The sequence below is a fragment of the Cupressus sempervirens genome, chromosome 1 (assembly GCF_028749045.1).
Source record: "Cupressus sempervirens isolate cs-2001-9-10 chromosome 1, ASM2874904v1, whole genome shotgun sequence".
In the NCBI taxonomy this organism is placed as follows: Eukaryota; Viridiplantae; Streptophyta; class Pinopsida; order Cupressales; family Cupressaceae; genus Cupressus; species Cupressus sempervirens.
Window position 1 is genome coordinate 541,923,465 of NC_143118.1, and position 26,594 is coordinate 541,950,058.

At 33.6% G+C, this 26,594-nt stretch overlaps 1 pseudogene; it reads left to right on the plus strand.

The window, feature by feature from the left end:
- Positions 1 to 892: 892 nt before the first annotated feature.
- The window catches only part of LOC149578601 (uncharacterized), a 109,894-nt pseudogene continuing 84,192 nt past the window's right edge, over positions 893 to 26,594 (plus strand).

The window sequence follows — 26,594 nt, forward strand, 5'->3', positions numbered from 1 at the left end:
TGCCAACTTTCAGCTATAACCCTTAATGTGGCACACACATAAATAGTATACAAGGCTTTGTCAACTTTCACCTATAACCCTCAATATGGCAGCTCAAAATTAGATTTGAAGAACTCCATTTAATTCTCAATACTTCAATAGTGAATTCGAATGTTCAATTTTGCTTCAGAACACAGATTGCTCACAATTCACTTACTATAAATAGCGAGTTTTGATTAGGTAAAAACATGTTTTGAAAGGACCCGAAACCTTGTACATCAAATCTAAAGATATGACAATATAAGGCCCAAATACAGTAGTGTGAGTCACCAAACAAAGATAGGGAACAACCAACAAATTCCCACCACAATGGACATCAATCCTCAACAAGGGAGCTTAAGATTTAGATTTAGGTTTAGAACCTCCCTTGTAGGACCGCAAATTCTTATCTATAGGAGGGATGGAGTACTTAGATTTCTTTCCTTTTACCACTGTCCATCCATCCTCTAGCTTAGCTGCATCGTTCTGCCAATCCCCTAAAGAAACAAAGGAATCCACATGGCAGACCAAAGAAGAAGTGTCATCCAACAAAACACTCTCCCTAGGAGAGGCCAATTTGGGTGAACCCAAATCCAAAACATTCTATACTACAGGTCCAGAGACAATAGACTAAAAAGGGTCTGCATTCAGGCAACAGGACCAATTGTCTGGAAAGCAAGAGCCTCCTCTAAAACAGGCTGATCCAAAACATCAAGAGTAGTATCCCCTAAACCATCAGAAGCAAGAGACCCCTCAACAACTTGCTCCTGAACTAATGAAGATTTAGTAACAGTGTAATGCTTATCAGAAACACCCGCCCACAAGGTAGGTGTTCATTTTGATCTTGCCTGCCAGAAGAACATCGAGTCGCCACATGACCAGTGATATGACGTTTCTTGCATCAGAAGGGAAGACCTTCATAATCCAAAACCTGAATCGAGATACTCCACGGGGAACCCATGCAAATCTTCTCAGGGAGACCCCTAGAGACATCCATCTCAACTACGATGCACGCAAACATCGAATGAAGAACATAAGAGGTTGCCAAATCCACAATCTGAAAATCCCCAAGAGCCCACCCATCAGATTCCAAAATAGAATCCAACTAGAGATGCATGCGAAGATTCGGAAGCCTAACCCAAACATGGATCTTATTGAAAGATTCTGTAAGTGGGTCAAAATCCTTATGCCAAGGTTTGGCCATCAGAAGGAAATGTTACTCCCAAAAGAAGTTGTAATCACACAAGATAGTCCTCCTATATTCAGCATTTTCAAACTTGATAATAAAAAAGCCCTTATCAACAGGGTAAATCTGAAGTTCAAGTTACTCAACAAAGACCCCCAAAATAAATTGTAAGTTGACGAGGGTCAATGGAAAATTGAGTAAGCCCAACTATTGGAGCTTGTTAAAATGAGATATTATAGTCCTCCCTTACCAAGATTGCTTGTGCTCAAGCAATTGTAATCTGGTAACACATTGAACCAAAACCTCCACTAGGGTCTAATAGAAAAATGCATGTGATGTCTTTGTTGTAATGCCCCGCCAAGGGATCCAAAAGAATTAACCTAAACTTACACTAAGTTTTCCAAACTTTTTTTTAAAAAAGAAAGAAAGAAAAATCATACACATCAACACATAGTAGTGGAAGCAATAACATACAATCAACTAAAAGCATACACAATAGGTTTTATTCCTTAAGGATCCCATGACATTGAATCACATTTACATTTAATTAATATTAAGTCTAATAGATACCACATCCACTTGAAAGAATAATTAAAAAGTCCAAAGTCCATTTAAATAATAGACATTTCTTCTGAATGCCACTTGGCAATAAAATTTGGAATGCACAATCATCCACTGTACATGTCATAGGGTATGAAAGGCTAAAATAATATAAATATGTAGAAATAGAAATACATCATCCTCCTCGGATCCATGATACAAGTACAATAAATGTATGAAGTCATCCACCATACACAATATATCCATCCATCATAAAAGGTACAAACATCCATAATAAAATATAACCATCCATCATAATGATACATAGATAGAAAGAAAGGAAATGCAGACAAAGAAACTCTAGCCACGGTAGCAATGAATAAATCTCAATGGTAAAAGTAAAAAACACTACCACCCGACCGCATGGAACCTAAATGGCCCACTCCCACCGCGTTGAGGAGATAGTCTCAAGTCCCAAACACGATATCAAATCACATAACACAAATGCTTTCTAAGTCCAGGAAATCCTAAAAGCATTCTAGCTCAAGGGGTCCAACATAGATCGACATCTAGACCCAGAGGTACACAAGACACGTAGGAAACTTACTATGTAAGTGGGTAAGTGTCATCGCATGAATCACATTGGAGTTACCTTGGTAGTCTCTTAGGACCCTCAGGTCCCTAGTGATCCCTATGCAACCACCAATATCCTCTCGTACTGACAAGACATACTACGAATGCAAGGTCACAACCAAGCATTCTCTCTACTCCCATCTTAGTCTGTACTAGCATTCGAGGTATGGGCGAGAACATACAAAGACTCTTATTAGGTTTATTTTATTTCCATTTTGTGTAATGTTTTCACTTATTAAACAACTTACAATAGGTTACCCTAGGAACCACTTAGGGCCTTGGCCCCCATTGCAAGGCACTTCTCGACACTACATATATATTACCTACCCTAGGCTCATAAAATCACAAATCAAAGAATCATATAAAATCACCTAAGCCCTATACAAGTGATTGGAAAGCATAAAAAATAAATCATAATAATCACATCAGTTCTCTACGAGCAACTGGAAAGCATCTCAAAATAATACTGATCAAAGACTCATAATGGTTAAGTCAGACATGTCATAACATAACATCACCAAGAACAAGAAAAAAAACACTTTAGTCTTATCAAAGTGACTGGAAAGAAATTAAAAAATAACTAATTGAGGACTCAAAAATGGCTAAGTCAAGTAGGTTATACATTTCATCTTAGTTTCACCAGAGAACATTGGAAAGCAAAAACAATCAATGCATCAAACATCTCATAGAGCATACCAAACACATTACCATGGTTGAGTATAAAAGATCGAGATCAAACATCAACATGACATCACAAACACATAACCCCAAGCCTCTGGTAAATGTCCTAAACTGGTCAAAGCTAGATCAACCCAATCCCAAAACATAGACAACGAAATAGTCACATAGTTTTGTTTTATTTTGAAAACATGCAGTTGAGTAAAACAGTAAGGTTTCAGTTTTTCATTTAAAGCAAGTTTTCGAGCAACAAAATTTGCATTTTAATCCTTAAATATATAACCCAATTCTTATATTTGGACTAAAATGTACAGATACCCTTATCTTATGAGATAATCCACAATTCATTATTTAATAATTTAATTAAATAATTTATTTTAAATTATTATTTTAATAAGTAATATTTATTTTATTAATCAAAATTCCTTAAACAATGATATCATGAATACGTTTAACCCTAATTCCATAATATTTAATTAAATATCATTTAACTAAATTCAACCAAAAATTATGAACAAAACTACATCAATACATTATTATAACAAAATTGTTAATAAAATTATTAATAATTAATTTTAAAAAACTATAATTTACAATCCATTAATTAATTAAATTAATAATTAATAATATTTTATTAATAACATTAATAATAATAATAAAATTAATAATTAATAATAATATTTAAAAATTATTAATAATGATAAACTTTAATAATTAATTTTTTTTAATAATATAATAAACTTTTTAAAAATGAACACATTTATCAAAGCGTTTTTAAAGGCCCGCCGACCTGACCTTGGGGCTGTAGGTACGACTATTGCTGCACAACAGTACTGCTGGTCACGCGCAGCCCTCAAAGGCCATGGCCAGGTTTGGGGTGTGGGGTTTAATAGCCCCGCCCCCTCCCTTAATATTTTATTATATATATTTTTTAAAATTTATTTTTGTATAATTATTATTATCATGAGACAAACTAATAACCGCCCCCCGAATTTTATATATATATATATATATATATATATATATATATATATATATATATATATATATATATATATATATATATATATATATATATATATATATATATATATATCATTTAAAAATATAATTTGATAGAAGAATTACTATCACCCATTCAAATTTTCCATTTTAGAATTTTTTTTTTTTGAAATTATTAGACGAGAATTCTAAGATGTTTCAATCCCTACATATTCAGAAGATTTAACTTGCATAATAGAAATTCACTATATTGAAACATTCGATGCAGATAATCATTCAAATAATTATTTCATAGACATAAAGAAGACAAGAAAGAAAATTGCATAATTAAATTGTGCAAATAATCACAAGCGTCTACCTAGACACTGATGCTAATCACTACGCCCAAGAAGATTGAAGAGAAATCCCTCCTTGCAAAACCTTCCCCTTTCCAAAAATTCCTTCCTCCTCCAAAATTCACGGTCCTTCCCAAAACTTTGGTTCCTTGAAAATGAACCCTCAATTAGTGATAAGGAGTTCTTTCCTAAAATCAAGGCACTAATTGTGCGATCACCTGAGAGAACTCTCTACTCACCCGACTTTAACTCTTAATAACCTTTCTTAATCTTTCTTTTATCTCTTCCATGCAGATTCATTAATTAATTAAATTACTTTATTTAATTTTCACTTGACTTCTTTTTAAATCAATTTATTAATTTTTAATCTCATGTGCACTTTATGCAATTAAAATATCTTTATTAAATTCACTTGTTCAATCTTTTTAAATTAATTTCTTATATTTTAATCTCATGCACGCATCATGTGAACTTAAAATATTTTCATAAATTAATACCTTTTTCCACTTCTTAATTTATTTTTGAATGTTTAATTGATAAAATATTTATTAACTTAAATAATAATATTATTTAATATCTATTTTAAAAATGAACTCTAAATATATTATTATTAAATTAAATAAATATTATCACATTCTATATTTATTCTTATAATCTTTTATCTTCAAATTTAATTAATTTCCCAATTAATTAAATATAATTAAATATTAAAATATCATAATAATTTTTCATTAAATTAAATTATTAATTTAATCTTTTAATTAGACTTAATTAATAGAAAATACACCAAAGACTCATAAAGTAAAATACAAAAACCCATCATAGAAAAACACATACAAAATCAAACTAAAGGGTTATAATCATGAATTAGTGTCATCCGACGCATTCAGAGGGTACACAACTCAGATACTTGTCCTAATTTTCTAAGACAAATGGCTTAAAGGGTTGGAATTTGGACTCAAGAATTTATCTCCCCTCTCTTACCATTGAGATAATGCTATAAGGTACACTCATCTTGGCAATTTAGGGAAGTCAATACCCAGTACCTGCACCTGCATAAAATCCATGCATGTACAAACATAATATTCTAAGCTAAATAGGCAATGGCAGGGAGTGGTGCATCGTGTAGATCCTGACTAGCAGGTGACTACGACTCCCTTCCTTAACCACATTAGAAATGCCATACATAAAGAAAACAAACACACACACACCATACACATGTAGTACGGGGTAAGTATCCATAAGAAAACACATATGATAATAAACCATCGAACTAATCATCATCAATAACTGAAAACACTGTAATAATCATCATACATACATGAAATATAGAGTACCAAGTAATCTCATCATATAATCAACTAAATCTAAAATAATATTTGATAATCTCAAAATAATGCTACTAATCATTAAGCATAAAACTAGCCTAAAAGAGTTCAGTAATGAAAGCAAAAATGCAAACTAGGGGTAGGCACTACATTTTTCATCACTAAATAATCTTTAGTAGAATTGTACTCAACATACATCACAAGGAGGCAACTCAATAGGAAATCTCATTTTCCCCCCCACCATGTTAAACATCCTTGACATCCTAAACTAAAGGCATATCTTACAAAGAGGATAGTTTTTTATTCAAACATTTTCAAACTTCCCTTGTTAAGAAACATTTTAGTTTAGGCTTTAGCCACTATCCTTGCACATGGGAATAAAATGTGAAGCTATACACACTCCTTGTATACACCTTATTGAAATCTTGATAATCACCATCTAAACCAACAAACTCTTGTGAAGATTTTACCTCAACCTCATACATCTGCATAGTATGATTTACCCCTCCTTCAGACCTTAAAGAACATGTGTGTCCTCTACCATAAGGTCGTTTGCACAAAAAACAAAGTTGTCTTCTCAAATCCTCATGTGATGCCTCATCATTCTTCCCAATCAATTTTACTATTATTTTCTATTATTGGTGGGTGTTCCTCATCTATAGGTGGAGTGGTAGAAGGCTTTAAGAAGCAAACTTGCCTTGAGATGTGGATGACTCAAGATCTCTAACCTTTTGCATTGCCTTTTGTAAAGTAAGTGGGTCCAAGGACTTAACCCACCCTCGAAGTGGCTCAACCGATCCCTCTCTAAAAGGCATAACTCCCTCCCACTCAAAAATATCATAGACTTTCATGGAAAGCCTTTGGAACTCACTAATGAAGGCCTTAAGGCTACTTGTTTGCCTAAGTTGAGCTAACTCCTAGATATATACCTCAGATGTTTCCCATCAAACTAATTTATCAATCTATCCATGAACTCTTCATGGCATAAAAACACTAGCTCATGGTGCCACCAATCATGAGCTGCTCCATCCAAGTGTAGCACAAAAAATCTAATGGCATCCTCCTTAGTCAATGCTAAATATGCATTGGAGCTTATGGTCCTAAGCTCAAGTTGTCACCTTTGACATTTCCATCAAAGTGGGCTAAGGTCATCTTGTTGGTTGTCTCTTGCAAGTCTGTCTCTCTAGGCCTTTTGCCTACAAAGTGTGCCACAACATCATCCACAAAAGGCATGACCTCAATCTCAAAGTGGGAAACCTATCATAAGCATTAGTATCCTTAGCTCTAATCTTGATACTAACTCTAGGCTTGTCACCAACTTGGGACCTATGTGAATTGACATATTCATCCCCAGGACCTCTCTCCCTACTCTATCCTCTAGGAAGTGCAATGTGTCAGACAACTGCTACAACACATTGACAACATGATGCTAACTAGCTGCAAGATTCATGAAAGTCTCTGTGGCCTCTTTGGCAATGATAAAACTAGTGCCAATGTCTTTATATCTTGTGCCAACTAAACCTCTTGAACCATCAACACTCCTATCATAGGTACTACAAAATAGAATATTTGGGTCTCCATTACCAAGTGGAGAAGTGCAACTTCTATGGGTGTAATGTCTACCTGAAATAAACCTTTGAGCCATGCTGAAACCTGATTCCGTTGAAGGTTGAGCAATCAAACTTGGTGGCTCCAATTGGATATGTTGAAGGAAACGATTTGATTTTTCTTTGTTTTGCAATTAAAAAAAATAAAAAAATGATGTCAAGCATTTAGGAAAAGATATGCAAACTAATAACTATGGTCAAACTCATAATTAGTGTCCAAATTAATTAGTTAGTAGTTAAATGTAGCAACAAATTGCTTAATGCTCAAGGAAATTACAATGCATTTAGATGAAGCTGTGTATAAAATCAGTTGCTACAAACAATGCAAGTCCATAATCTATCACCAACCTAAGGAAGGGTGCAACTAGCATGTGAACATTGCACAAGTCTAGATGCTAAACACCACATAATATGCCACTCAAATTGAAGTTGATAACATGAATTTCCAACGTGAATGCAAGTGTGGTGACACCTAAACACATGTATTAATGTCATTGAAATGCAACCCAAATTCCAATCGACCTTCTCACAAACTTGATTGCAATTTTTTTTTTAAACATTTAGTTTTTTACAACCCTAGAGGGTGATAGGAGATCATGGGCTCCTGATTTGTAGATGGTTTGAATTCTCTTGTGTGCATGCACACATACCTACATTGCACTAGTCTCATCTGCCCCTCTGATGGGTACTACCTTGCTTGTCGGCTATGACCAAGAACATGTAGGTGAAGTCATAGCAGATGAATTGGGATCATTGGCTCTATCTCATGAGGTCCTATGCATGCTTCTTTTTTTGGTAAGGGATGTGTCAAGGTTTTGGTGGTTGTTGATGGAAATGGTGCCGTTCATCTTGCGAGTGGCCCTTTGGTGGTTTTGGGGCCTAGGGCACCCTCTTCTCTAGTCTTTTTTGGTGTTGAATGCTTGGGGGTTATGAAGGGGCCCTCTTATGCCCAATCTATGTGTAATGGTGGGTGGTTAGGGGCTGTCACTAAGCCGACATAAACTAAACCCTTTCCTACATGTCACTCTTTTCTAGTCAATTTTGATGAAGAGACAACATCAAACATTGAGAAACAATCTATGACCCTTTTTGATGATCCAGTTATTTGTCAATTTAGGGTTTCTTGGCCCATTCTCCCAAGGCTCCATGCTTGAATCTCCGAACACTAGGGTCCACATCTTACTATTTAGGTGATTTCTTTATGGTGGATTCATAATCAACTGATATATTGCATTCTACCTATGCATGTATTCTAGTTGATACAGATGCTTCTAAAGCTCTTCCAATTAAGATTAAACTTTATGGTCCTAACAACTCTTGGATCTAGTCTTTTGATTATGAAGGTCTTCCATTCAAATGCATAAAATACTTTAATACCGAGCATGTTGCAGCAAAGTTTGGGATTGAAAAAATCAAACCCAAGAAACCCTCTTCATGGTGGAAGAGCACTTTGTTGCAACATAAAAAGTCTATTTCTAAGGAGAAATTTCCCTTGGATGCTATTGTTTTTTATTAGAGATTGGAAGGAGATACAATCTCTTCTTCTATTCATGTGCTGGAAGATGCTTATCTTGCTAGTTTTGGCTAGAAGGATATGAAGGTTGCAATTTCCACAAGTTCTTCTCACAATTGAATCTTTGGATCTATGAGGTTGTGGTTTCTACAAGTTCTAAGTTTGTTGTCCTTGTCATTACTGGCTTGACAATTGTGCTAGTTTGTTGGCTTGGCACTTTATGGGAGCCAATATTGGAGAGAGATAGATTACGGTCAAAGGAAAACATTCAAATAAACATCCCTCTCATTCATCAGACATGACCCTTAGCTACCACAAGTTGGGATCTAAGGGGAAAACATAATTATGTTATCTTGTTATTTTATTGTGATGCAGGATAATCTTGGGTCAATATGCAATCTTGCATCACCAACAACCATTTCTTATTTTCTATACCTGATTTTTGTTCACGGTGTAGTCGTTGCTACCTAGAGTTTTGTGCTATGCACAATTAACATATTTTTGAAGACCTATTTTCTATCCTTACCATAAGCACAAATGCTGATGTGTTATATTTCTTGAGTTCTGTGCCATTCTTGTTGGTCTCTGTTTCTTGCTATTTGCATCCTATGAGGCATGTTATTACTATTTGCATGGTTTCCTACAATGACGTGACATCTTGTGCAGTTGGGAGCTGAATCCTAATGTGTGTGTGGACCTATCTTGAAGAGCATGTGAACAATTGATGCCCATTACTTAGGTTATGGTTTACAACTCCAAGAATGGACCTATATTGTAATTATATGTCTACTTGGCCAACTTGGGGCTTAGTTGGCTATATAAGCTAGTGTAGGAGCACCAAGAAAATACATCAAATTATTCTATAGTATTCATAATTAAATTCGATTACATTTGCATTAGTAATGTCATCAATATTAAAGGTTAAAAGAGCCTATTGTAATGAGCTGTCCTAATATGGTCTTGGATTGGTTATTTGATAAGATTTGTATAAAATAACCATGAAGTGGTAAAATGGTAACAAAAGACATTATTATTGCATTCTAATATGTTTGGAATGTTCTTGTGAAGTTGTAAAGTCATTTGATTCAAATATTGCCAAAGTTGTAAAATGTAACTTTTCAAAAGTTGTAAAAAGACAAAATGAGAAGTTAGTTGGTCATAAGAGGAAGTTGAGTAGTTATAACTTCCACATGAAGGTTTGAAGGCTATTAAAACCTTTGTAATGGTCATTCATAGGAATGATGTAGAGTTGAAGAAGGATTGGAAAGCATTGGAAGCATTTTGATATCATATTTTTATTGTTTAAATCTATTATTTTGTTGTCTTGAAAGTTTTTCCTCTTGTTTTTAGGTCTTGTATGACCATGTAAAACCTAGAAAAAAGTGTATTTATATTATGGTAGTTTTATAGGTTGAATAAGATTTCCATTGATTATGGTTTGAGATTATTTCATGCAATACTGAGGAAGTTATCAAAGTTTTGGTGAAAATTGTCTGTAACTACCCAAAACTCTGATTCACAGTGACTAGTTTTGGGAAATGATCATAATTGTTTATTGCGCCACTGGATATTTCTATAAATTGGAGAGAATATATAATTATCCATTCTATAGTATGAATAGTGGGATTGACTTGATTATGAATATTTGAAGAGTTATTGATTACTATTTATGACTATATTTTCATGACCAGAATAGAGTTTATTTCACATGTGTTAATGCCTCTATCATGTTGGAGAAATTGTATTGATCATTGAACTCTATGGTTTATTTGGGGGTTTTTGAAGGGTTTTAATATGCTACTTGCATCATAATCACTTGGATTTGATGTTAGAAAAAATATGATAGAAGTAGAAGAACAATATGAAGTAACATGATCAAAAAAAGACATATAAGACTACACATTTGAATTCTGATGTTGTATTTCATTGTAAATGACCACAACCTAGAATTGGGCATGTTGGTTGCTATTATTTTATCAAATCAATTAGTAAATCTATGAGTTCTATGGTCTCTTGTTACAATTCTGTGTTTTCCTTCCGTGTGTACTCTAAGCAAGGTATTAGTAGGTTTAAGCTGAGTTTATTCCTCATAAATCTCCTACCATTTCCCTTGTGTTAGGTGGTATTAGAGCTGAGTTCTTTCTTGTGACTTAGATTGTGGAGAAACTTAGTTGGATTGATTGTAGGGTGGTGGATCTGAAACTTGACCTATAACTTGCAGAAGGTTACAATCTTGCAGGAACTATTGTCAAAATGGTTTAAGGTAGAGGAAATGAAGAAAATGCTATAATTGATATGTTGAGACAAATTGAAATGACACTTGAAGCTGTTGAGACAACCTAGAGAAGAGGAGTACATCCCAAGGATGTTAGTGATGATGAAGAAGCAAAACCTATTCCTAATCCTAAACCTAAGGTGGAACAAGATGAGGAAAGAATTCTTAGAGTCTTGTCTAGTGAAAAATCTAGACCTGCTGTTGAAGTTTCTTGCTATGATTGAAGACTTGAGACTAATGCAGTATTGGATTGGATTTTTGAGATGAATAAGTACTTTGACTATGAAAGCAATCCTAATAACAAGAAGGCGAAGATAGAAGTCAAAAATTTGAAGGGCCATTCTTCACTTTGGTGGGATCACTTGCAGACTGAAATACAAAAAAGAGGAAAAGAAAAGATCAAGACATGGACATAGATGATTTACAAGATGAAGAAGATGTTTCTTCCTACATATTACCAAGGCAAAATATAAGAAAAAAGAAAATTAGTGTAAAGGAATATACTAAGGAATCTTACAAAATTGGATATCAGATTTGGACATGTTGATGATGAAGTTTAGAAGGTAGCTAGATACCTAAATGGTTTGTGGACATCTATTCAAGATAAGATCAGTTATGTTAAGATGAATAGTGTGGAAGAAGCATACTAGTATGCTTTGAAAGATGAGGAAAAATTGATGAAGAAACATGACCAGAGACAAAGAGGAAGTGGTGGCAGATTTCAAAGAGGCATAAGTGGGACCTATGGAGAAGGTAGCAGATCTGATAATACAATGCAAGATAAAGGAAATACAAAATAGATAGAAGAACCTCCTGGAAAAAGAGGTAATTACACTAGAGGTAGCTATATTGGTTACTTTAGAAATAATAATGGTGGTAAGAGGAAAGAGAGGTTTTTCTTTAAGGGAACTTGTGTCAAGTGTGAAGAAGGACATAAAGCCTTTGAAGTAGTAATTATGGTAAGAAGATTGAAGGTAGCAATATAAATACTTTGGCTTGTGAAGAAGTTTTTGAAACACTTAATGAACCTGAGCATGGTGAGAACCTTATGATAAAAAGAGTTTTGTGGAATGAGGAAGTTGACGAAGAACCTGTTTTGAGGAGAAGTTTGTTCAAGACTAGATGTCGGGTCATTGGAAAGTGTTGTAAGGTAATCATTGATTGTAGAAGTTTTGATAATTTGGCATATGATGAGTTGGTTAACAAGTTGTAGTTGTAGAGATTGAGACATCCTAAAACTTACCATGTTGCTTGGATCCATAAGGAGTATAAATTACTTGTAAGAAAGCAATGCCTTTTTAAGTGAAAAATTGGGAATTATCATGATGAAGTCTTGTGTGATATTATGTCTGTAGATTGTTGTCATGTTCTATTGGGTAGATCTTGGTAGTATGATAGTCAAGCTTTACATGATGGGAGATTGAATCAATATACTATTTGGGTCGATGGGAATAAGCAAATTTTGTTGCATTTGGTAGAAAGACCCAATAAGAATCATTGTACCATAAGTAGAGTATGTTTGGTTGAAGGAAAAAAATTTGCTAAAGATGTTAAGGAACATAATGTTTGTTTTGCTTTGATTCTTAGAAAGATTGAGAAACAAGATGAACAAGATCATGCACCTTAGATCGAATCTTTGTTGGTGATGTTTCAAGATATTATTTCTAATAATGTACCTAATGGTTTACCTCATGTGAGAAGTATTAGTTATTGTATGGATTTGATACTTGGAGCTAGTTTTCCAAATAAATCACCATGTAGATTGACACCCACTGACAATGCAGAGTTGAATAGACAAGTACAAGAATTTCTTTAAAAGGGCTTGATTAGAGAAAGTTTGAGTCCATGTGTAGTACCTACAGTAATAGTACCTAAGAAGAATGTGGAATGGAGAATGTGCACTAATTTTAAAGTTGTTTATAAGATCATAGTAAATTATAGGTTTCCCTTGGCTATGATGGATGACATAGTGGATTGTTTGAGTGGAGAAAAGTATTTTATAAAGGTTGACTTGAAAAGTGGCTATCATTAGATCATAATTAGAGAAGGATATGAATGGAGAGTTAAGGTACTTGGTTTTGATGATTTGAAGCATTTGTATGAAATTGATACTAATTTCACATAACTATTAAAAACTTGTAAGAAACAATAGATGACTGAGAATAAGTGGATTAATTATTTTATTCAGGAAGACATGTTGTTCAAGGGAACTCAATTGTAAATACCTAGAGGATCCATGCAAGATAATATCATGAAAGAAAAACATAATAGAGCACTTGATCAACATTTTGGTATTGATAAAATAGTGAAGTATATTGCTGATAGATACTTTTGGCTACATATTTATAAGGATGTATAGAGGATGGTTAGAAGTTGCAAAATTTATCAAATAACAAAAGGGGTTAGTCAAAATTTAGGATTGTATTCACCATTACTTGTACTTAATAAGCCTTGGGAAGATATTAGTGTGGACTTTTTTCTTGGTTTACATAGGGCTTAGAGAGGTAATGATTCTATTCTGGTAGTATTGGACATATTTTCAAAGATGACTTATTTCATACCTTGTAAGAAGATATTTGATGCAATACATTTGGGTGAATTATTCTTCAAGGAGATTGTGAGATTGCATGGGTTTCCGAAGACTATTGCTTCAGATAGGGATACCAAGTTTACTAGTCACTTTTGGATGACACTTTGGAGGAAAATGGATACAGAGTTGAAGTTGAGTTCTAGATTTCATCTGTTATAGATGGACAAATTGAGGGTGTGAACAAAAGTTTGGGGAACTTGTTGAGATGTTTGATTAGAAATAAGCCTGGTAATTGAGATTTGGTTCTAAAAAAAATAGAATTCACATATACCAGTTATGTGAACAAAAGTACCAAGAAGACACCTTTTGAGATTGTTAATTTAGTGAATCCTAAAGGAACTAATGAATTAAGAGATTTGACTACCAAGGGAAAGAGAAGTGTTGAAGTTGAAGAATTTTCAGATTTCATGAAGGATTTGCATGATGAAGTTAGAAATAATCTAGAGAATAACAACCTTGAATATCAATAGAGAGAAGATAGAGGAAGAAGACATAAATGTTTTGATGTTGGAGATTAAGTAATGGTTCATTTGAAGAAGAACATATTTACAATTGGAACTTGTAGTAAGCTAAAAGGAAGGAAATTTGAACCTTGTAAAATTTTGAAATAGTTTGACAGTAAAAATGCCTTTGAAGTTGAATTACCTAAAGACATGGATATTTTTCCTATATTCAACATTGATTTAATATTTCAATACTTTAAAGTAGATGAGGAATTCAAAGATAACTTCGATTATCCTAAGAAGAAAACTGACATCATTGAGAAGGTTTTGGATAGAAAAATAAGCAAGAGTACCAAAGGAAGAGACTGCAAAGAATACCTTGTTCAATGAAAAGATAAACTAGATGAAGATAATTCATGGATAACACAAGATGATTTGGATCTTTATGATTTAGGTCAAACTATCAGGGTTTCCTAATATGGACATTAGTTCTTTACTTACTCCATGTGTTTGATTTAGGAGAATCTTGGGTCAATGAGTAATCTTCCACCACCCAAAAACATTTCTTGTTTTCTGTACCTATTTTCTATTCACGGTGTAGCCATTGCTACCTTGAGTTTTATGCTATGCACAATTAACATATTGTTGAGGACCTATTTTTCATCCTTACCCTAAGAGTGCACATGCTAATGTTTTATATTTCTCAATTTTTGTGTTGATCTTTCTGGTATCTATTTCCTATTGTTTGCATCTCATGAGACATGTTATTTCTATTTATGCAATTTCCTATGATGACATGGCATCTTATGGTTTTGGGAGTTGACTCCTAAAGTGTGTGTGGACATATCCTGAAGAGCACATGAACAATTGATGATTATTACATGGGTTATGGATTACATCTCCAAGACTGGACTATATTGTAATTAAATGTTGGATTAGTGGACTAGTGGCTTAGCTAGCTATATAAGCACTTGGGTTTGATGTAGGAAAAAATATAATAGAAGTAGAAGAACAATATGAAGTTGCATGATCAACAAAAGGAATATAAGACTGGACATTTGAATCTTGATGTTGTATTTAATTGTCTAAGGCTGCAACCTAAAAGGCCTCATAACCAGACATGTTGGTTGGTGCTATCTTATCAAATCAATTAGTAAATCTATGAATTCTATGGTCTCTTTGCTGAAATTCCATGTTTGGCTTCCATGTGTACTCTAAGAAGGGTGTTAGTAGGTTTAAGTTGAGTTTATGCCTCTTAAATCTCCTACCATTTCCCTTGCATCATGTTGGGTGGCATGTCCTACAATTTCCATATTTTTTTATCAATTCTTTGACTACCAACTTATGTCAATGGGGGTTGTAAGTTGTCTCGTGTCCCCTTCTTTATCTCAGTTTATTTTTTCTCTTTGTGGAGTGTTGCGTATATCTTTTGGTGTGGTTTGTAGGTACCTTAGTTTTGTACTTGCTTTGTACTAAGTTTCATGATCCCTTCAAAACCTATTTTCCCTTAATAAAAAAATTGAACATAGCACCTTAGACATTGATCACAAACTTTAAAAAATAGTCATAATTTGTAAATAAATAATTTAAACATATACCCAACTCTCCTCAACAATTAATAAAACTAGTAAATGCTAGTAATGCATATGTCCAACTAATATTAGATGACATATATGTAAATGTCAAAGTACAAATAGAATTGACATCTACATGTGATAATATATAATGCCCAAATTGAAAAGAAAAATGGTGCATGATAATATAGATAATAGACACCCAAATAATAGTGATAATAAACATCAATGTTCAGCCCTTATTGGCTTCCAAGTCATACTTATAACAATATACTATCATGGGGTCAGAGTTTTCCTTGGTGCGACATTGGTAAAAAAATCATGCATGTCGACATAAAGTCTACACAAACTAAAACCATACTACACCTTTCCAATGCGAGGATCAATAGACTTGTGTGAAACCCAAGAAATCCCTATTTCATTGCCTCATCATATACCAAGGCTATAATAATGCATCACAATCATCCAATGAACGGGTCAACCTTTCACAAGAACACATGAGACATCCCATGGTATGTGCTACATGATTTGAAGCCTACATGAAGACCCAGTCTCCTTAGAAAACTACCTACATCATCACAACTAATGAGGTTGAAAGCCAAATGTAGTTCTATTCCTTTAGCTCACCTAGCCCGATTCACCAATTAAAGCTCAACTAATGAACCTGATACACTCAAGAATCCTTTGCAATAGTTCCTTCAACACACATGCATATTAACCTCACTTGAGATCATCCTGAACCCAATGTTGGTCTATCATGGAAATCCTCTATCTTCCAATCTTTGACTAATGTCACATTCCATGCAACAAGGGACTGTTCCATTTGGACCAACATAACACCATGATATGCCACAAAACCCTTCATAGAATTCCATTCCACTTGAGCTCCACATTGATAAACCTTCATTGAAGTACTCCCACAAACAATCACTTAGGGTATTCTTGCGATATCCTTTGCCTAGCATTGTCCAACCTAGGGTAAACCCAGTTCCACATTCTTGAGCCCAACTCTTAAGAATGCTTGACACAACCCTTAGTATTAAGAATGATTTTTTCTGTCAATGCATGCATTTCTTGAATTATGCACCTACTCTAGCTTAATGCAATATCCAAGAAGCTCATAAGCAAGACTTCCAACCAAGCCACACAAAGAACCCATATCAAGTCCCAAACCTTCAAAGAATGTTTCGCCTTAATACCATAGACCATATTGTAGTGTGTCCAATATGACCTCATCCCAAGAAATGTGATCTTTCTTGACAAGCCACAATCCCCCATTCTTGAACCACTTGAATGATCTTCAGATCAGCCCCAAGCCTCACCTACACCACAATTATGTCCATGTGGTCAAACATGACAGAACCCTAGTACAAAACACCACAATACATTCCATGTCAAGCATATTGTACATCATTTCCAAAGAATACACCAGGGCATACTTAAGTAATGACACCATAGTCAGGTCGATTCATTTTCCCCAATGAGTAGCTCATAGATGACAATGGATTCTCGGACTAAGGCCCTGAGGAGAACCTAGTTGAGATCCAAAATCAGCACATCATTTTCCCAATATTGCATCTTGAGGTAAACCATTTTGCACCATGGATCATAGGCCAATTTGATATTCCAACTATTTTGCTTCTTGCATAGATATTTACATATCCATATATGACTGATTACATAATCCTTGTAAACCTAGGTCATTGTGCACCTAGGCATGCATCCATATAATAAAGCATTCCATCTTGCATCTAGGAGTACCTAGGTTATCCATAATGGATTTTAATACCTAGGAAACATAGAAATGCCTTATGCAAGTCATGACCATCCATCTCCCATTTATCCACACGGTCACAACATTATCCCCTACTTAAACTAGGAGACATCTCGATGTCAACACTATTAAAATTTTAGACTTAATCAAAGTTACACATCCCAAATTCATCCTACAAGATAAACCTCTACACAATTGTCCATCTGTACTCCATCTGCCCAAAGCACAATTCAATACAATAACACACTCTAGATTAATGTTGCCAATGAACAAGCCACTTCATATATCATCCCTAGCCAATCTAGATAGAACTCCATTCTAGATTCTCAATGAATTTCTAATCATGAAGCAACCTTCCCTTCTCCTTATCAAGAACTTTATCATTCATATCTCTTCTGACTCTCTTAAATGATCTTGGATCACACAAATTTAACATGCCCCAATTTGTAGGCACCTCACCACACAAAGTGATTAGAGAGCTATTCTAAACTCGTATGGTAATATTTTTGCCTACTTTTAGCCTAGGCAATCCCAAGGAAATCCCTAGTCACTTAAGCATCCATTTAACATCCAAATTCCCTTTTGAAATTCCCATTTTGTTTACTTGCACTGGAAACCCAACAATTTCATAACTCACATTGATTAAAAGATGCATTAGCCCAAAATAAGAACTTAGTCACCATTCACACCTCCACAATGTGATTTGGGACCCTTGCAATAACCTTGGGATGACATATCACTAGGTAACACTCTTAGATAGCTAGTCTTCGAATGTACCAATGACCAAAATCATCCAAGAACTAAGAAACTCAATTGTCACTTTAATTTTAACTGATAATGTCACAAGAAAACCCATCCAAATACCACTTGAATCATCTAGTGACCTAAGCTGAACATCACTTCCATTGTCTTGGGTCTTTGGGTAGTAGCATAGAACCCACAAGACCTATCTCCACTCCTTGGAACTAAGCTATCCTAAATAGTTGTTACTCTAACAACAATTAAGTTCAAGACATGAAAAAACCTTACTTTCTACTTAAAATTTGATTCCAACACCTTGGGCAAGTAAGGTAACATGTAAAAACTTGGGAAAAGAGCTTTACTGCACCAAAGACTACTTATGGACTTTCCTCAAGCCGTGACACAAGCTTCTAGCCCTAGCTCTTCAAAATATTTGGCCATTTAGACATCAAGACTACCATCTCAATTATGAGGGGGCTCACCTAGGTGCACCATCTAGAAATATATAAATAGAATCCTACCTCCTCAATACATCGATTGAGAACAAGTTAAGCAAGATAACTATGAAGCAACCCCACCACCCCATAAGGACACTTTTGTAGCCTTCCTAGCTCTCCTATAAATAATCGAGCATGCAAACACAGTTCCTCAAGCTCATCACATTGGATAACCAACAAAAATGGTATACAAAGGAACATTGCATCATCAAGATTTGTCAATGAGAATTAGATATGGATGAATACCAAGGAGGTCTAATTCTATTGATTGGGCAACACACTACAAGCGTAATCCCAAATCACCTTCAATACCTATTCGTATTCAAGGTCTCCATGATAATAATGCTTGGTCTCCTTGGTTCTCGATGAAGTACTCAAAGCCAATACAAGATATTTCCTTCAAAATTTTAACTTAGCCTTAGCCATGCCAAGAGCTGAGAGAAACTCGATCACTCTTTGATCATAAAACTAGCTTTCACTTCTTGATTAGCCACTTAGACCCTAATCAAGTCATCCTTTAAAGGATTTACTTTTCCAACTATACTCCAAGATAAGATTTACTTTGTCATCAAATGTTCTCCATCCACAATAATTCTTGGTCTCCCTAGTTCCTAGTTAAGTAATCAAGGCCAATACAAGAACAACACTTAAATTTTTTAGCTTAGCCTTGGTCGTGCCAAGAGCCAAGGGAAATCAAATCACCCTATGATCATGAAACTAGCCTTTTCTTCCTAATTTACCCAATTAGGACCAAATCAAGCCATCCTTAGGGGAAGGCTATGAAAAATTTAAGTTATAACCCTCAATGTGGTCACCCAAAATCACATTGAAAAGACTACATTAATTCACTATACCTAAATAGTGGATTTAAATGTTTGATTCTACTTCAAAATACATATTCAATTATTTTACAACATAAACAATTGATGCACAATTCAAGAGGAATTAGTCCTCAAGACATTTAAAAAACTCAAACTCTCACCAAGAAATATATCAAAAGAAATAACCAAGAGTGAATTTATTTCTTTCATGAGGCCTCTTTTATAATGCAACTTGGCTTCTCCAATACACCTTTCACTAAAGATGCTTCATCAATAAACCTTTTAATTACTGTTTTTCATTAACTATTTTAAATAAATAAATCCCAAACACATAGCTTCATGAAGGTATTTTTCATTTAGGAGGCTTCTTCAATACACCATTGAATTATAACAGTTAAATGGTAATTTTTGTTATTAAGATAATCTTATTAAACAACTTATAAGATAGAGCTCCATTAATTTACCCAATCAATCACCAAAGAAGCCAACACCAGGTACTTGAGCTGCATTGCTAAAAATAGTAATCGAATATAATTGACTTACTATAAATAACAAGTAAATCAATATAGACCCTCAAAATACACCGTCAACTCACGAGGGTCGCAATGATGAATTGACTAAATAATAGAGCCTCTTGAAATGGGGACATTGCAATATGGGGGTCTATAGATGATAGAATTTATCGTCAAACATTAACTTCTATGTACCCTACCTCATTAGCTTTGATGCACCCTACCTGGGTATGGTATTAGTACTATGTTGTCCCATGGATATGGGTATTATTATCCATGTAATATAAGGATCTACTAGATGTAGTCATAGTGATAGATGAAATGGTGGAGGTTGGTAGAAAAATAGAGGAAGAGGTTGACAATAAAAATAATTTTGAATGTGGCATTCAAAATGGTAGGCAACATTTTGCATTGTAAAAGACATGGTAAAAAGGATAATCATGAAGCACTTAATTGCAAACTTTCATGGGATGAATCAAAATTATTTCAAACAAAATTATTAAAAATATATCATGATTGATGATTATAGAGATTAAATGTGATGAGTTAAATTTTATTATTATAATTAATTTAATTCTTCATTATATGATGCTTGTATCATAGATAGATAGTTGAAGCCACACAAACATTACATTTTGATGTTGAAAGGAAACATTTGATAATGGATTGTTTGTTTTTCAACATCACAAGCACTATTGTTGAAAGAATGAATATAACTAATTATAAATATAGTTCAAAAAATGCTATGTTTCAAATGAATAAATTTATAGTTTTGGGCAACTCTTTACCACGTAACTCCATATAAGTTTGGAATGGTTACCATTCATATGTTTGGTATCTTCAAAATTTTGGCTCCACTAGCTATGCTTCATTTTCTAAAGAAGAAAGAAGTGAGTTTCATCATTGAAGTTATAAGTTCAAAATCATATAGATTATGGAGGAATTAAGAAGAAATTATTTAATTGTATGTGATTTTTTTTTTAATGTTGCATAACACTTTCAAATACAAATAGTTTGAAGGGGGCATTATATTTTGATGGGTTGTAAGGTTTTAGCTAAATCAATAGGTGGCCTTTTGTTCAAGCCTTTGGTGGGTTTTCTTTTCAAAGAACTTTTTAACCATAGGTTTGTCAGTAAGAAAATAATTAGGTAGTGGGTTTGGTTTGATGCAAAGTAATTTTAGGGCATCTTGAAATGTAGTCTTTCACATTTAAAATAGACAAATACTATAAATCATTTTGAAAGGTTGCATAATATTTATAAGGGAAAAAGTCCTTAAAACAAGTGTTTGGGCTTACATCTATAGACCAACCTCCATGAAACCTACTTGGTCTTTAGACCTCTATATTTAAGAAATGTTAAATGATAAGAAGGAATAAAAGTTTTGGAAAGTATTCAGCACGAGACTTCCATGAGTTTTTTAGCAAGGAACCAATTCTTAATAAAAAGTAACAAAGTGGGGAAGCTTGAATGGTAGAACATGAAACCAAATTGAAAGAATTTGTACTAATGAATAGGGTTGAGAATTAATTTTTTTTTTAATAGCTTGAGCCAAAAGAAAATAACAATTAAATTATAATTAAAAAAACCAAAACATGGATCCAAGTTAGCAGACATACCTCTAACAAGGAGATAGAAACAAGAATGTATATAAAAGAGTTCAAAGAAGGTAAGATAGATTTTTCAAAAATAAAATATAGGAAATCTATATACATATTAATAATATAAAAGTAGAAATATAGCTCATAAAAAAATGGTACTCATCAGCTCTAGTAAATCATTAATACCATAATCTATATTATTCTATAACTTTAAACATCTTGAGAATGCAAGGCCAAAAGAGATTTGAAAATAAGGAAAGGTATTCATTTGCAATAATTGTTAATACAAATACCACATTATCAAAAAGCCTCGTACATAATTTTCCCTACCAAATGTTAACATCTAAATGTAAGAATATTTAGAATAACTAAGAGGGTGGAGAGGGGGGGGGGGGGGGGGGGGGGGGGAGTTGAATTAGTTACTCAAGATCCATAGGTATCATTTGAATAATCAAAACATTAAACATCATATCCTCTGTTAATCCTATTGTGGCTTAATTTCTAATGTGTACTAATAAAAAAAATTACTAGTAGTTCACTATCTTATTATAACAACTTTACTGAATGTATAAAATTAATTACAAAACACCATAAAACATTCAACACAATTTTGACACTAGGATTTTACATGGAAACACAATATGGGAAAAACCACTAGCAAAATGTCACCTCTTTTGCACTTTTTCAAAGTGAGCTTTGTTAGGAGTCAACCCTATTAAAGGTTAGAATACACACTGTTAAATGTGACCTGGTTAGAGGATTTAATCACCTTGTTAGGAGTGTCCTTGGTAGAGGACTTTGATCATTCCATTTAGAATGTCACCTTGCTAAAGGATTTACGTAGACTAGTGATTTCTCCAATGGCTATTATGTCAACCTTTGATTAAAAGGATTTCAATACAAATTGTTAACAATTATTAGAAAGAAAACAATAGGTTTTGATTTGTATGATTACAACTCACTTTTCAGTTTTAGATCACTATTTGGTTAATATGCTAATTCTTTGATAAGTTCCACTTTGTCATCTTTGTCCTTTATTCGCTTGGAAACCCTTCAAGTAGTCAATCTTCTCCACATCAAACTTAAGCCTTCTGCTGAGATTCATGTTAGCACTAGAATTTGCACCCTAAAACTAAGCACCTAAATACTTAGAAATTCTGGTGAACATGGGAAAAATCACAAGTTTGTGGGTAAACTATGTAGGTGATTGAACCTCTGGATTCTAGGCCGGTTCCTATTTGATGCTATGTAATGCTCCACCTATACTATGAACTTATGAGGAAAAGGGTTAGGAAGCACAAAAAGAGGATTATTTAAACCTAAAAGTTGATGCACCAAAACAAGATGAAGGATTTGATATTTTAATAACAAAATGATGGGACATACAATCAACTATGAGATACAACTTTGATGAAAATCTCTACATTTAAAGTGTTTTAGAAGAAATTTTTAATGAGTAATATCAAAAGATATAAACCATAATCAATATTATTTCATTAAACTGCACAACTTATGGCCTATGCATAAGAATTTTCTTAACACAAATAGGTGCAAAAATGAGACATAAATTTAAAGGTTCTTGAGAAAACATAGAAAATAAACATCAATCATTAGCCTTGCACACAGAAAATGAGTCCCAAAGTAGATCAAGCTAACTGTATTATGCCTTCAAAGGTCAAAGAACATCAACTTCAAAGATACAACTTCGAAAAAATGAGCATACAAAGAAAAATTGAATGTCACAATAGTCTTCTCTCCTTTCAGAACTACATCTCTCCATTTCTTGGTCTGACAGTTTCAGAATACTAAATACAAACCCCTTAGGGTCGAAATAAGGAAACAAGGCTACAAAAAATGAGTCAAATCTTATCCAAAAAGATGACTCACTACCTCATAACCTTAATAAGTCAAAATAGAACCTATGACTCACTCTTAACTATCCTCAAAAAACTCAAAATGCCAATAAATGACCTCAAACTGCCAAGACAAGGTCAAAATTTGACCCACAGTCCTTAAATGACTCAAAAAGCCTTAGATATTTTCCTCATGACTTTAAATGATAGTACTAAGTCTTTGAAAATAATAACCTTAAGACTTAGTATTTTTAAAACATGTCATATTGACCTATTAATCCTAAGACTAATTTAAATTCTCCCCTTCCCTCTTATTTGCATTTAATAAATAAAAATAATATTAAAGTGACTTACAAATTTCACTTAATACTTATGTTTTTACAATATTAATTAATGCAAAAATAAAATAAAACACAATAATAACCCTAATGCCTAATACTTCTAACACCCCTCATGGCACATGCATTTCATTACACTTTGAAGAAATAAAACTAAAGGGAAAAAGACAATCCCTCTTTACCTACAAATTTCACAACTAATGCAATGTTTTTATTTGCAAGCCTAAAAGTTGCTCATTTGCATTTTCAAGTGCATTGGAGAGATTAGAAGAGGGAGTCGGCTAGCTTTTTGAAGCCATTTTCCTGCTTCATGTGTGGCCATCACTGGGTCTGCATCTTATCTTAGCTCCGCCATGACTGGAGGCATGTTATTTCATTGTTGCTTTTACTAGAAATGTGACTGGAAGCTGCCATGTTCGACCATAATGGAAGGTAACATCTTTGTTTGGACTTGTAGGGCATACTTAGAATTTGATCCATCATTTTTGGGTCTCTACTTTTCCTGTTACAATTTTTTGAATATATACACAAGTGTTAAATATATACGATTTTTGAAATATAATAACCTCTAGGTGTTGTATTTGCTTCCTCTGCTACTTGAGTCACCATTCTTTACATTAAAACTGGAAGCATGATTTTTCTAGTCATATTTTCATGTTTATGCCGCCAGTCCATGAAGGAAATTTGGTGCTTGTTCTAATTTTCTCTTGTAATCTCGCATGTAGCTGCTCATTACTAATTTTTATGTGAGCATCTTCTTTCATTTGCAACTATAGATGATATTTGGAGCTGTCATTTGTTGGGTAAGAATGATTTTCTTTGATTAAATGGCATGGTTGAGTTAATAAAAAATTTCTTGAGTTTTTTCTTGATTTGTTACTATATTCTTGCCGTCCTCCATTCTTTGATGTCTTCTATCTTTTCTACCTTAACATGTCATATTCATGTATCATTGCCAAAAGTGGCACTTCATTGTATAAGAAAATCATTCTTCTTTCTTACTCCCAATTCCTGATTTTTCCATCAATGAATCCACATGAGCAGGAACTTTGTTAACCCTCACCCACACATGTTCTACCCTTTTAAGATTTATATGAGCACCTCTGCTTACGTTGTATCTATTTTCATCCCTATTATAATTCTCCAAAAAAATTTCTTCTTCACAAGCCACCATCTATTTCTCCACCTTCTCCATTATTTCTTTTTGACTTTGTGCTTCTCCTTTGGCTTTTTAAAAATCTGATCATCCATGCTTGCCAGAAGATTCAAATGATCAATGGTACTAGAATCAATCATGGCCATGATATTCTCTTGTGCAGACTTAATGTATATTTCCATGTGAGCTCGCTTATATATATCTTCAAGTTTTGTCTGCTTCTTAGCTAGAAGCTCTTTCAGTTTGCCAGCTTTAAGCTGATCCAACCTTTTTACTTCAACCTTAGCCTCTTCAATGATATCAAAAGTGAGTGCTATAGGAATAGAAACATCTTCTGCTAAAGCTGAAATATAGCAAGTCACGTGATTAAAATGTTTATGTTCCTTTTTAGGAATATCCATCAGATTCCACAATTCCATTAATTCTGCACCCAGTTCTTGGATTTGTGATTGAAGTGATGCTAATGCTTTTTGAGCAGCCTTGGATGCTACTTGCTTTTACTATTTGTAATACCCCTAGTGTAAGAAACACCAGGAATTTGAATAGTTGATATAAAGGTTAGGCAATGCACTTATTTGGACATTGAAATTGCATAAACAAGAAGTACTAGGTTCAATTTTTTAAAGTATACTCTTGCAAAAGATTCTTGTATAGCTCTTTTACATGATTTTATGCCTCATCCTTAGGAGTAGATTGACTGATGCTTGTAAATGAGAAATATCTTAAATAACAATATGGGAAATTAAATCACATTGTGGTTGAAGTGTCATCAATGCTTGTTTTTCAGCCTTAATCTCTGTTTCCTTTTTTAGCAATTACATCTTTAATAAGCACAAGTGTACTTCATGTCATCAAAAAAGGAAAATATGTTTCAGACTTCAAAGATTTCTTATTATTGTCATTCACCTTCATGTCTTTTAAAAGAAAGAGGAAGCATTTTTTGTTATAGAACTTATCTCATCTATGTTTGATGGATCCTATTCCAATCAGCAGTTATTTATGAGGTTTGAGCATGGGCTCGTGACACCCATAAATCACTTTATGTGATCTGCACATGTTCCTTGTGAAATCAACATACTTGTTCTTGATTATAATGAAAGGTTTCATATCAGAATTAACATGTCCCTTTATCATCATATTTTGTAATTTTTTCTCATTTAAGCTCTGAATTTGTACTTTTTACTATCTTTGTTATGTATTAAAAATAAAGAAAGATAGTACATGTATAGGATAACTGGTTATAGATATTCAGTCATTGCTTAGATCTTTCGAGATTTAACCCCACTTTTTTTTTTATTTTTTACATAGGGAAATGAAGACCAGAGCTTGACGGATTAAGAACAACATCATGGACCAGTTAACCAGTCAAAAGCTGAAAAGGCAATGACTAGTTACCTCTAACCCTACCTTCATATGTCTTATTTTTCGTATTTTGAATATGTATGAAAGCTAGTATAGTTAAACTAGCATTTCAATTCATTTCATCTTTTGTAAAATATCAATTGTATATTTGAGAAATGAATAATACAAGGGCATTTATATTTTTTTGCAAATATCAAATGAAAAGTGCTTTCAGAAA